The sequence below is a fragment of the Myotis nattereri genome, assembly GCF_964212035.1.
Source record: "Myotis nattereri genome assembly, chromosome: 3".
Classification (NCBI taxonomy): domain Eukaryota; kingdom Metazoa; phylum Chordata; class Mammalia; order Chiroptera; family Vespertilionidae; genus Myotis; species Myotis nattereri.
The window spans coordinates 167,746,622-167,759,606 of record NC_138077.1 but is presented as its reverse complement, the minus strand read 5'-3'; the positions used below and the strand labels follow the sequence as shown (position 1 = coordinate 167,759,606).

The 12,985-nt window shown below is 46.2% G+C and overlaps 1 protein-coding gene across 2 annotated transcripts in view; it reads right to left on the bottom strand.

Annotated features, from left to right (window-relative positions):
• The window catches only part of GNG12 (G protein subunit gamma 12), a 114,985-nt gene extending 104,298 nt beyond the window's left edge, over positions 1 to 10,687 (bottom strand). The window contains exon 1 of one of the 2 annotated variants that reach the window (XM_081088076.1): positions 10,562 to 10,687. The gene's annotated coding sequence lies outside the window, so the exon portion shown is untranslated. The remainder of the gene's footprint in view (positions 1 to 10,561) is intronic. The other variant, XM_081088077.1, reaches the window with a different exon arrangement.
• Positions 10,688 to 12,985: the final 2,298 nt, after the last annotated feature.

Genomic DNA, 12,985 nt, shown 5'->3' with positions numbered 1-12,985 from the left:
TTGTGTGCAACTCCAACTCCACACCTGTTGTTCAAATCCTGAACTTTGGCCGGTCTCCTCGAATTATACTTATACTTTCTCTTCTCTTTCACCTTGGAAATGGAGTAAACATTTGATCTCTCTCTGTGAGATCAAAGGGAGAGAGGAGCCCACTTTAGCAGATTAAAAATGCGGCATGTGTAAACTTTCCGGAGAGGCATGTAAATGGAAAACTCCACATTTCTTAAGAGATTTTGCAGAAAGTACCATTGGAATTTATATAGTCTCAACCCCTCTCTCTTGTTTTTGTTGGAGAGGGAGAAATTCTAGACTAGAAGATCATCCTCATAAAGGTTTTGGAGAAGCCTCAGTTTAATAATACCATTAGCTGAAAACTATTTATAAATCAGACATTAGCGACTGGCAGAAAACCCTACTTTCCACTTCTCTCAATTTTGCGCTGACAATCTGGCAGCCAACTTCTACCCTTAGGCCCAAAAGAGCCATCACATTCTGAAGTCAGTATTTAAGAGATTTTGACAGCAGTGTAGGCAAGAGTCTTGCTTCAGGAAGAAAGGCCAATAAATGCCCACAGGAGAATCAACAGGTGTGAACAGCACACAAGAAAAGATGTACAAATGGCTCCCAACCCCCACCTACTCATCATTTGAAAATGTTACCAAAGTTACCATTTCCTCCTAAACAGATTAAGAAAAATGAGATGACACACTTCTTGCTGGTGGGGTTGTGGGGAGACAGGCCAGCCAGTAACACATCGCCTGTGGGAGGGCAATATGAGTCAGCCCTTCCAGAGGGGGATAAATGAGCCCTGTGATTCAGCAGCTCACTTCTGGGAATCCGGCTTTTAGGTACACCTGCACAAGGGCAAAATGACTTATTACACCTTTATTTGTTGCAGCACAGTTTGTAATAGCAAAAGGCTGGAAATACTCCAAAGGCCCAGTAATAGAGATTGGCCAAATAAATTATGGTCCATCCACACAATGGAAGACTATTATGCTGAGAGAGAGAGAGAGAGAACAGAGCGAGAGCGAGACTGAGAGAGACCTCAATGTGCTGAGCTGAGACTTCCAGGTCACACGGCTAATTTTAGAAAGCAAGGCACAGAAGAGTATTTATAATACATCGGAAGAGTAGACTTAATACGCTGTCTTTTGTGAAAGGAGGAAGAATAAAAATATATATTCTTATTTGATTGTATTTACAGGTTGCTATGTAGAGAGTGTGGGAAAGGCGTGGCTGAGAGGGGAGCAAGCTGTCTCAGTGAACCTTTTGATAGGGTTGTAAGGTTCTTGGGGACAATATAAATATATTGCCTATTTTAAGCCATTTTTCATACGAGTGTGAAGAACAAGACAAGACCAGCTTGGAAGACACAAGGCTACGGAGTTTAGCTCAGGGATCTGGGAAACCTGGGTGAAGGCAGGTGAGTTCTCAAGTCAGTAAATCAGAGGAAGCTGGGTCCAGAGTTCAGGAGGTGAGCAGAGTGAACATGGAGAGTTGATCTCTGCCCTGTTTTATGTTACCTGCTGGGTGTGGGTTGTCCCTGGGCCCTCTGATGTTCATTACAGCCAGGAGGAAGTCACAGACCTGTGGGTGAATGGGATGCACTAGGGTTGCCTCCTAGGCAGCATGCCAGGAGCATTTATTTGCTCTCTGGATGTGGACAGTAATGGCTGAAGCACACCGCTCATCAAATATTTATGTTAAGAAAAAAAAAAAGAGGGCAAAGCATGTGCCGGAATAGGAATATTCTGCTTAATTCGACAGAGAAATATTCCTGAAAAGTTGAGACTCCTGGAATTTTGTAAAATCAAATCATACTGTAAATGCAACAGGTTAAGTTTGCAATCTTAAGAAAAACCCTATAGGGAATCCTTGTTAGGGATTGTTATCTTCTGCTATTTCTGTTTTGGGAATCAGAGTTTGCCTGAAGAAAGCTGCATTTAACCAGATTAAATGTGAAAGGTGTTCACCTTCCTATGCCTGTGGGCTTTTCCCATAAGGTGCAGCCTCTCCATGAAACAGTAGAAGACCAAGGTCCGAAGTACAAACCTTCATCCTCAGAACCACTGTCTTAGCAGTTTGACCCACTAAACATGGCTGATCCTACCTGCTGTGCAGATCACCTCCCAGGAGAGGAGCCAGGAGAGGGAAGTTAATTCTGAGAGTAGGTTTTCTAAGGGATCAACCTAAAAGAGAAGGCCTGCAAGAAGCACCAGCTGGCACTGGGGATACGGACACGGACGGACACACACACACATACACACTCCCTTTCTTAGTTTTTGGTAGCTTTAGCAACAAGGCTCCCTACCTGTTACCCCCTAACCCAGAAAAGTCTTTTCGCACAAGAAGCAGCGCTCATAAGTTCCAAAGGCTCCTAAGGCCACTGTCCGTTGCATCCTGTCCCAAAGGGGAGAGCCCGCCACTGGTCGATAAATAACATGAACCCCTGTGCCCATTCCCAGGAGTCAGCACTGCATTCCCTTCATCAGGTGGACTACAAAAAAGGGGTGCGGGGACCCCGGCATGTGTCAGGCAACACTAAGCATGTTGTTGGCATTCGACCAACAGTCAGCAATGTCAACACCACCCCAAGTGCAAGTCTTAGGAAATGATGAATTGAAGCCTGTCACAGGGACCATGAACCACTGAACGGGCATTCCTAGCCAATACAATCAATTTTACTTTTTTGATTAAAAAAGAACAGTGGCTCATGCACATGGCTGGCTCATGCACGTGGCTGGCACACGCTATAGAGAACATGCTTTATTCCTTAGTTCCACTGGTATTTATTAAGCATCCACATGTGTCAGACTCTGCTGGCTCATGGCATTCAAGGGCTGGAGGGGCTGTGAGAGGCAGTGCGACTGCTGACCACATCACAACTTTGTGTGCGTGAGAAAGGCAACCCCTCCCAGTGGACCTGGCCTCGCGGGCTTGATGGCATCAGAAAGAAGTGTCCCTTCCTCTGGCAGAGGCAGCCTGAGCCAGGACACACGGTTTCCTTAAGAAGATTTGTGTTACCACTTATTCCCTTGGCCAGCACTCTTGGGCAGTGAATACCCTGAACATGGGTTCAAGACAGCCCTGTCAAGAAGTCACAATCCAATCCTTCTGCTCCTTGGCCAGACATACAACCCTCCCTAACCATTTGTCTAAGCAGCCGGTCATGACCTTATACACCCATGTGAAGATGGTCTCATGTACCAGCAGCAGACTGATAACTCAAAGGTTTCGGTACAGGTCAGGCACCAAGCCTGCTGGTTTCAACACTTGTCCAATTTGCCCAAGATTCGGGTTGACTAAACTGGTGTGATGGTTTTATATCAATCCTCTTTCCATCCTTAGGCTTATTTAGCTCGTGTTGAGAACTAAACCATGTTCCTTCACAGTAATTTCTCCCTGAAAAGCAGACAAAATTTGAGGTCACTGCAAGCTTGGGGCCTTAGTCAAAGGGTCCCCAGTAGAGCTGAGGGTTTACTATCCAGTGCTCAGGGACATCTTGGCTGGTAATCTGCCGCTAAATAAAAGCCTGATTATTTTACATCAGTATGGGGCACGGCTACAGTGTTTTGGACAGGTTCAAGCCTTGGACTGAGGAGAGGGCACTGTCCTCTCATTGCCACGGGCAAGTCCCAGCTTGGAGGGCAGAGCCTTCCCAGCACAATTATAGCCAACAGCTATAGTTGTAAGCTTGAACCTGTGGTCCGAACACGTGGCCCCACGTGCCTGAGTGATGTGGGCTTGATATAGTTCAGGTGCATGTAGTTGAGTAAGGATTGAAACCCAGGAGAATGTTTGTAAACATCTTGATCACGCCCTTACTTTGCCTCGTGGCATCTGCTATAAAATAAAGACAGGGCTTGTGGGCGCTGGCGCTGTCCATCAGAGGGGCAACGTCCCACCGAGGCCCAGCTTTCATTCTCATGTCTGTCTTTTCTAAGCCTTTCATCGCCCCCACTCAGGGTCACTGAACCAGGCGGAGCTGGCATGAGTATGCCATGGCCGTGCCGGCTCCCCACACATCAGAAAAGTCAAAATTTCCCCCCCCGCCCCCCCCCCAGGGCTCATGCTGGTTTGCATACAGCTATCCCCAGTGGTTCTCAACCTGTGGGTCGCGACCCCTTTGGCGGTCGAATGACCCTTTCACAGGGGTCGCCTAAGACCATCCTGCATATCAGATATTTACATTACGATTCATAACAGTAGCAACATTACAGTTGTTAAGTAGCAACACAAATAATTTTATGGTTGGGTCACAACATGAGGAGCTGTATATAAAGGGCCAGAAGGTTGGGAACCACTGAGCTATCAGAATGAAGGCAACCCTCTATATACAGAATGCAAACACAGAGAGGAAGGCTGATTCAGAACCCACTCCAGTGAGCATTTGTGAGGACGCCAACCCAAGTCAAATCAAAAGTTACGCTTCCTCCTGAGTCAACCAAACGGGATCTACATCAATTACATGACGTTGACTGCAAGGGGAATGAATGGTAGTCTGTTCCGTAAGAAAGCTCACGGCGATGTAAGGCCTCCTATCGCCCTGGCTCCAAAGTCACCTGCTTATAATCAGTGAAGGAGGAAAACTGCAAAAGATTGTTAGCCACTGATTTACTAAGAAATTCTTCTTTCAGCTATTAATTCTCCAGCAGAGTTGAAAGTATGAACAGTCTTAAGAGTTTGCAACACCCTGGTTTTTATTATACAGTAATCCTCTGAAATGCAGGCCCATTAAAAGAAGACAAAAACCCTCCCTGTCAGAGGATGGCAACCAGACACTCACAGCTAAGCACTTTTACGACACCCAATAAAGCCTGACATGATGAACCAAACATTTAAGTGACACTAGAAATGATGTTCAAGAGAATAAGTGGAATAATTCAGCCAGAAGTAACCCTCAGTCAAACCACCTCCACTCTCTGCCCGGGATCCCAGCCACCTGCTCATTATTCACCTTTCATTCCTAAAAGAGGAAAAGGGGTGAGGACCTATTGGTATGAGCTGGTTCTAGAATAGGACTTAGCAGGCCAGTTCCTTCATCTGGACTCTCAAGCCCTCTTTGGGAATGCAGGGGAGGGAGAGGCTGATTTCACAGATCACTTCAGGCCTGCTGGGTCTCTGACACAATTCTAGAAATGTCAACATCTACGTCTGAAGAAGGGTGGGACCAACGAAAGGCAATGATAATTCTCAGGCGGATCATCCCAACCCTAAGAGAAGCTGGACGCACCTCCACTTCAGCTCTTAGCACAGTGCTCAGTGAGTGGGGCGTGGAGTTGAACAACTTGGGGTCGACTTGTGGTCTGGCCACTGAGGGAGCCAAGGCTTCTCAGCCGAGAAGACTGAGCAAGACCATGTATGTAAAAGGCTTAGACCTGGGCCCAGGATGTAGAAAAGCTCAATAAACGGAGTCACACAATTCTGCCGGAAGTATTTTTTAGCTATCGAACTTTCCTCTTAAATTAAGTGCACTGTGTCTTCTTTGTGACTGTCTGGCAGGCATCTGACATGCTGAAGGTGCTGTGTGCATGCAGCTCGTTAATGCAGTGACAACTTCCATAGTCAAGGTTGTTGGACTAAGTCTGTATACGGAGCCTAATTGCAAACATCTCGTAAAAGATAAACCTGCAAACTTCTGAAAGAACCTTTCTTGTACTGCTGAACAGTTCCCACTACCAAGGTTTTGACATTTAACTGCTATGTGGGCTGGAGTTTTTTTCTAAAACAGTAACAAAATCCTGCTATTTGTAGCTAATAAATCAGAACTTTCACTGAGTAACTGTTACACAAATGGATTACTTTTAATATATACTAGAGGCCCGGTGCACAAATTCCTGCACCAGTGTGGTCCCTCGGCCTGGCCTGCGGGATCGGGCCAAAACAGGCTCTTCCATATCCCCCAAGGGGTTTCGGATTGTGAGAGGGCACAGGCCAGGCCAAGGGACCCCACCGGTGCATGATCAGGGTCAGGGAGGGACGCGGGAGGTTGGCCAGCAGGAGAGGGACCGTGGGAGGGCTCCAGGGCATGTCCGGCTGTCTTGCTCAGTCCTGATGGGCCAGACCCCAGCAGCAAGCTAACCTACCAGTTGGAGCATCTGCCCCCTGATGGTCAGTGCACATCACAGTGAGCAGTTGAGCGGCCTTAGCATATCACTAGCATATTACGCATTGATTGGTTGAATGGCTGACTGGATGACCAGACACATAGCATATTAGGCTATTATTATATAGGATTCATGCTCATTGGGGAAAATGGAGAGAGAAAAGGGAAAAAGCACCAGAATCCCATCACCCATTTGTCTGGATGTTCTTCTAGACTTTCTGTTTATACACACGCTTTTTTAAACCTGGTTGTAATTGTAATAATGCACTATAACTGTGCACACTGCCCTTTCCCTACTTAACCTAGAAAACATGGACTTCATGGATTATTGATTTCTTTTAAGTTTCTAATAAGAAAGGAAAATAAGATTGAGGTCTAGGAGGATTAAATTGTGTCACATTTCACATTTAAAAGATGCAATGACAATTGCCTAAGTATATTCTCTTACTTCGTAAGTACTGCTTGGCAGGATTTTTTAAAAACACTGAGCTTTGTTAGATTTTTGGGAAACACTGAAATTTTGTACAGTTGTTTTTCTGTTACAAAAATAATACATGCTCATTATATAACATTTAGAAAGAAAATTTCAGTAAGTAATAATTTAACAGTAATATTTGTTGAACATAGTCTATGTATCAGGCACTGTTCTGAATGCTTTAGACAGACTGATTCATGACTTCCTCACAACACCTCATTGAAGCACAGAGATATTAAGTAACTTGCCACACTCTACACACCTAGAGGCAGGAGCCAGGAATCCATCACTATGCTACGATGTTCTAGGAGCAAAAAGAATCAATAATTTATTCAGTCAAGTCCTCCACTGCTTCAGAGTACAATGTGATAGGCAAGAAATGATTCATAACTACATTACACCCTTTACAGCTATTTTAAAATATTATAAAGCGCCATCTCTGTGTCCCTGTGGAACAATTAGTAAAATGAGAAGCCATGTGTGGCATGAGCTATGATCCCAGTCAGTGCAATCCTTTGCACCCAATGTACATTAAGAAAAACAACAGGCGCTTATAAAAGGGTTTGTTTTTAAAGATGAAAGCATTTTTTAAAATTTTGCAAATGTTTCAATGATGAGTCGATTTCCTGAATTAACTGAACATGCATTCCCCTGGAAGTTTATAATCAGTCATAAGGCTTTTACAAAACGTTTACTAAACATTCCCAATCAGCCCTAAACACTACTTGTGGCTTATCTGTTGGCACTGGACATCGGTGCATGAGAAAGTAAATAGCTGGATACCCTTGGGTCACATTTCTTCATATTTTAACTAAAAGTCATACTTGGTTCAAGACAAATACTTCTGTTCCTGGTTTAATTTCCTATACAGGGCTAATACACAGGACTATTTGAAATATAAATTCTCTTTAAATTTAAATATGATTAATGAAATGTTTCTGACTGCCTAGTTCTAAAAAATATTATACATCTGTAACTTGAACACTAAAAGCATACTGAAACTGTTAATCCATTAATCATAATTATTCATATCACTGTGGGAGAAACATGACACACATATGTACACAAATAGCTTACACCTATTTATCTACCTTCCTATCTGTAACATCAGGTGCCTTCTTTGGAATTTAAAATTACACTATCCAGCATTTCCTGAAGGTTCTAGCTGCCATCTCATAATTTATCCAAGAGCCTGCTGCCAAAGTCAGCTGGATCAGAAAATATCTAATAATTTCAGACATTAACTGTGTGTTAGGTGCAAAGTGTTTTCCAAAGATTGTTTCATATACTTTCATAAAAACCCTAGAAATAGAGACCACTGTCATCCCCATTTTACAATGCAAACTGAAAAAGGTTAAATAACTGAGATTTGGATCCAGGTCTGTCCGCATAAACCAAAACCCACACCACAAACCACTGTTAAACTGTTTCTCTTCCGAATCAGGCCTCAGAAAAATTTTATTTGACTTCCACAATCTACCTCCCTAACTTAAGCCTAAGCTTAGGCTGACATATAAAATTAAAAAAGAAAACAACACACCCAATTACAAATCCAACACAATAAATGACATAATTCTAAATGTGAACTTCCGTTTTTCTTGAGTTTATTTGGGCTAACATTGGTTAATAACATTATATAGGTTTCAGGTGTACAATTCTATAATACTTCACATCATCTGTATATTGTATTGTGCATTCACCACCCCAAGTCAAGTCTCCTTTCATCACCATTTATCTTCCCCTGGCCCTCCCCCCGCCTGTGAATGTACTTTTTTTCTCAGAGGTTTTCAACATAAAAAACAAGAACTAATCTTGAATTAGCTAACCATTTCCTCAAGTGTTTTCACTATGAAGCTCTTAGCTGTCACACCTGACAAACCACTCCTCCTTCAACAAGTGACAACAACACAAGCCTAACACCTCAAATCTTATTGTTAGGGACCTAGTCTTTCAAACCAGCCTGGAGCATGCTACATAGAAAATTTCTATAATATTCATCTTTTCAGTCTCTTGTGAAGCACAGATGCACATATTTATGTATTTCTACACAAATCTAAATGCTATCGGGGTTCAATACCTAGTGAATTACCTGGGTTAAACACAGTAAAAAATACGACTGCAAAAAAAAAAGATATGACTGCATTTTTCATAAGGTTTAAAGTCGCAGTTCTTATGGCCCGGGCAGTATTTCTTTGGATCTAACCCAAGGTTTTATGATGCTAGTTAACTGTTAGGGAACTTAAAGGGACTGAACATTTGATCCTCAAGTCCTTTTATCATTGAAGTCTCTATAAAACCTTTGATTACTTTGAAAAATCATGAGATATGTGAATCATTTGTGTTTATTGGGAAGGGGACTTGCTAATACATACAATTTGATTTGAAAAAACACACACAAAAAACAACACACCAGCTCCTGACTTGAATATGATTGTTTTGGCAATAGTAATACCCAACCCTTCACTCCAGCGCTGCCTGCCTTCCTGGTTCTAGGTGAGGGCCGCCATCCCGGAGGATCTACGGGGAGAGCTGAGAAGCAGCAGCGAAGGCGCAGTACAAGGATTAGCGCTTTAAAAACCACAGCAAACTCCGCTTTTCAAGGAGAGAACACACAGATACAGACCCTGCCTCTGACAACATCCGAAAGATTCATTACAGACAATCTATTCAGACGAAGCTACAACAGCCCCAGGAAATATAAACAGCGTCCATCCGCAAAGACAACGGGGATAGGCGAGGGGGCGGGGGGGAGGGGGGGGGCGGATAACTGATGGGAAGGAAGCTGGTCATGTGAAGTTTCTCCAACTCCACAAGGTCTAATAAATTCCCGGTTTGTTTCCACTCGGAGCAGCCATTAAACGTGCCCTGACACGTGGGTACAGGGGACCTCCCTTTTCTCCGGTTTTGTCCATTTCCTTCTCTCTGCACTTGTTTGTATACAGACAACCACGCCCGGGGACAGGGGTGACCACAAGATGACAGGCCTCGTCAATTCCTCCCCTTAGATTACCCGATGCCCCAAGTCTGACTCCACGGCAGTGATTTATCGAGAATCACGAGTTCCTTTTCGAAAGTTATGAATGATGTAAGTCAAGTTTACAAGACACAAACGTACGGCGAGGGACAAGTGAGTGTCCGAGACGTGAGCTACAGCGTTTGGAAATTAGCTTTCATTGATATGCTCTAGTTAACACTTAAAAAATAACAAAATGAAAAAAGTAGCCCTGATCCACGCAGTAAGTGTCCGGGCAATACTTATATTTTTAATCATGCACGATTCATGTCCGAGTCTTGACTTCCCCACGTACCTATCACCTGCCAATACCCTCTGGGGTCACCACCTGCTCGGGGTCCCTGGCGGGAGGTATGCGCTTCGAGTCTTCCTCTGTGACCGGCTATCTCCCCGCCAGACCCTCCGCGCCCAGCGGGTTCCAGGGCTGCGCACCCGCGGGCGACTCCCCAGAAAGAGCGGAAGAAAGTAGGGAAGAGGGGCGTGGCGCCAGGTCGCCCCCAGACGCTGGCCCTCCTCCCAAACCTGGCACCACCGCCAAGCCTGTGCTGGGAACACGGGAGCCTCCCAGCCCCGACCGCGCTCGGGGCGCACGGCCCGGGGCGGGCGAGGAAGCTAGCGGGGAGACCTTCCCCCGGCTCCCGCCCCCACCCCCAGGCGCCGCTACCCCAGCCCCAGCCCCAGCCCGAAGGGCCCCTGGCTCCCCGAGCCTCCGGCTGCGCTGGTCGAGGCGAGCGCGCCGTCGGTCCCCGCTCTAGGCGTCCCTCGCCCTCCCTCCCCCATCCCCTTCTCCGGCGACCAGGGCCCCGACCAGTCCCCGCCCTCCGGGACACTCTTCCCTTCTTCCTCCCTTCCTCCGTCCCCTCCCTCCATCTCGCTTCCCAGCACCGGGAACTCGGAGGCGGCCCCCGAGCTGGCCAGCCGACGCCCCGCGCTGCGCCCCTGTCCCCGCGGGGGCCCTACTCACCACCTGCGTCCACCGCCGGGTGCTCCCTGGTCTGCCGGTGGCTGCCCCGCCGCCGCCGCCGGGACTCGGTCTCTAAGGGCTCCTGGAGACGGCTCCGACCTCTCCTCCTCCTCCGTCTTCTTCTCCCGCCCTGGCCCCGCCTCGCTCGGGGTAGGCGGGGCGGACAGCCCGACGGGCGGGGCGGTGGCGGCAGGACTCCTTCCTGCGGCCCGAGCCCTCCCTCTGCCCCAGACGCCCTGATCGTTCCCGGTTCGGACTCCGACCCCTGTCGCGTCCCGGCGGGCAGAGGGGGGAGGTCGGGAGCTGTGAGACTCCGCCAACATCTGGCCGCTGCGGCCGTTCTCCTTTGGCCTTTCCAGAGTTCACGGAAGCCCTGGAGTTCAAGGACTCTCGGGGCCCCCCACTTCGCTGCCTTCCAGGGGGCTGCTCTGACTTCTCCGGAGTTCCTTTCGCGTGCGAACCCCTCGCCAACCCCGATGCCAACAGTCCCCTGGGCCACCAATATGCGCGCTGCCAACCCCCTACACCAAAGTTAGGCTCCGCTCCAGGAATTTCTTAAGAAAACAGTCACAGTAAAATTTAAAGGGCCCTGGGGCCACGGAGAGATTTCGTTTCCCAGAAAGTGGAGATGCAACTGTGGATTGTTGTATTTGCAGTACATGCACCCGTCATGAGCTTCACCTCCATCTCTCCCCCATGAAATGTGTGTTTCCTAACGCCCAGCACCTGGCAGAGTCCTGTGTCATGGATTCATTGCATTTGGCTGGATTTTCTTCTGGATGGATTCAGGGTCCCTAGTTTGAAGAGCCACATCTGTTTTCACAGACTTCAAATGATTGGTACATAGAGTCATTCGGCGAGCGTTCATTGAGCACCTGCTACGGGCCACACATGGCCTTAAAGATAATGGGGAGAAACCAAGATGAATCAGATGGGGTGTCCAGAAAAAGTAAAAAAGACAGATGTTCAGAAATCTTATTACTCAGACAACTTCCCATAGATACCTAAATATCTGCTTTCTCATTTGACAGGGTGGAGGTAAAAGAGAAGGTGAGTCCAAAGGAGGTCACTCAGAACCAGCGTGGGCAGAGTCCGTACTTGAAATGGATGGAGTCTCAGAGCATTGGTGAGGGATGTCTGTGAGTTGAGTTGCACCCGCTGAAGGGAAGTGGGGCCTAGTGTAGTAAGGCCATTATCTTCACTCTTTCTTTCTTTCTTTTTTTTTAAATATATTTTATTGATTTTTTACAGAGAGGAAGGGAGAGAGATAGAGAGCTAGAAACATCGATGAGAGAGAAACATCGATCAGCTGCCTCCTGCACATCTCCCACTGGGGATATGCCCGCAACCCAGGTACATGCCCTGACCGGAATCGAACCCGGGACCTCTCAGTCCGCAGGCTGACGCTCTATCCACTGAGCCAAACCGGTTTCGGCCACTCTTTCTTTCTGACCGTTACTCACGTATCATTCTGGTGAAATCACTTGACCAGGCTGCAGAAGGGATGCCGCAGGTAGAGAAAGTTTCTGTTTGGATGCCTTGCCCCAGGAGTGTGGCTGTAGCCACCTGTGGAGGGCAGTAGTTGTTGGGGTGCAAGCCACAGCCTGCCAGGGGAGCCCTTTATTTCCTGCTTCGTACAGTGGTAGAAAATGCTTGACTGATTTACAGACACTGACACTTCCAAGCACATACCTCTATAGAACAGTGTGATGCCAACAGGGACTGATACTATCATACCCTGGAGTTTCTATCCAGGGTATAGATACGGAATTTTGGCCACAGATTACAGAATCAACTCCTACAGTCCTACCAGTAATTTCCATTTATGAGGCACTTTATAGTTTCATAAGTGCATAAGCTCATTCATCTCTTGCAAAAACCTAAAAACTGATACATCAAAAACTTAAGTGGCTTACTGAAGGTTTTCTAATCCAGTGCTATTCAAAGTCCACTGGTCCATAGAACAGGGAAGCCTGGGACCTGTTACCTGTCTGTAATAGGACGAGCATAGGAGTTGAAGATGAGCAAATAGAAACTTTTATAGCAATTTGACTGAGTAATTTTCTGCCTGTTGACTTTAATAACTAAAAATATGGCCTTGGGTTTTGTATGTCTTTTATTTCATTTTCTCATTATCCATTTTGTGATCTATCATGTTGTATAAAAGCATCAACTGTAACAGATTTAAAATGAAATACCACAGATAGTTTGAGAGGCACGGAGTAGGCAGGGGTAACAAGAGCTAATACTTACTTGGCAGATGTTGCTTTAAATATATATATATATATATATATATATATATATATATATATATATATATTAACTCTTTTAATCCTCCTAACCCTAGCAGGTAGACACAGGGACGGTAGGCCATGTAGTCCAAAAGTAGCAGAACCAGAATTCAAACCCTAGGCACCTGGCTCC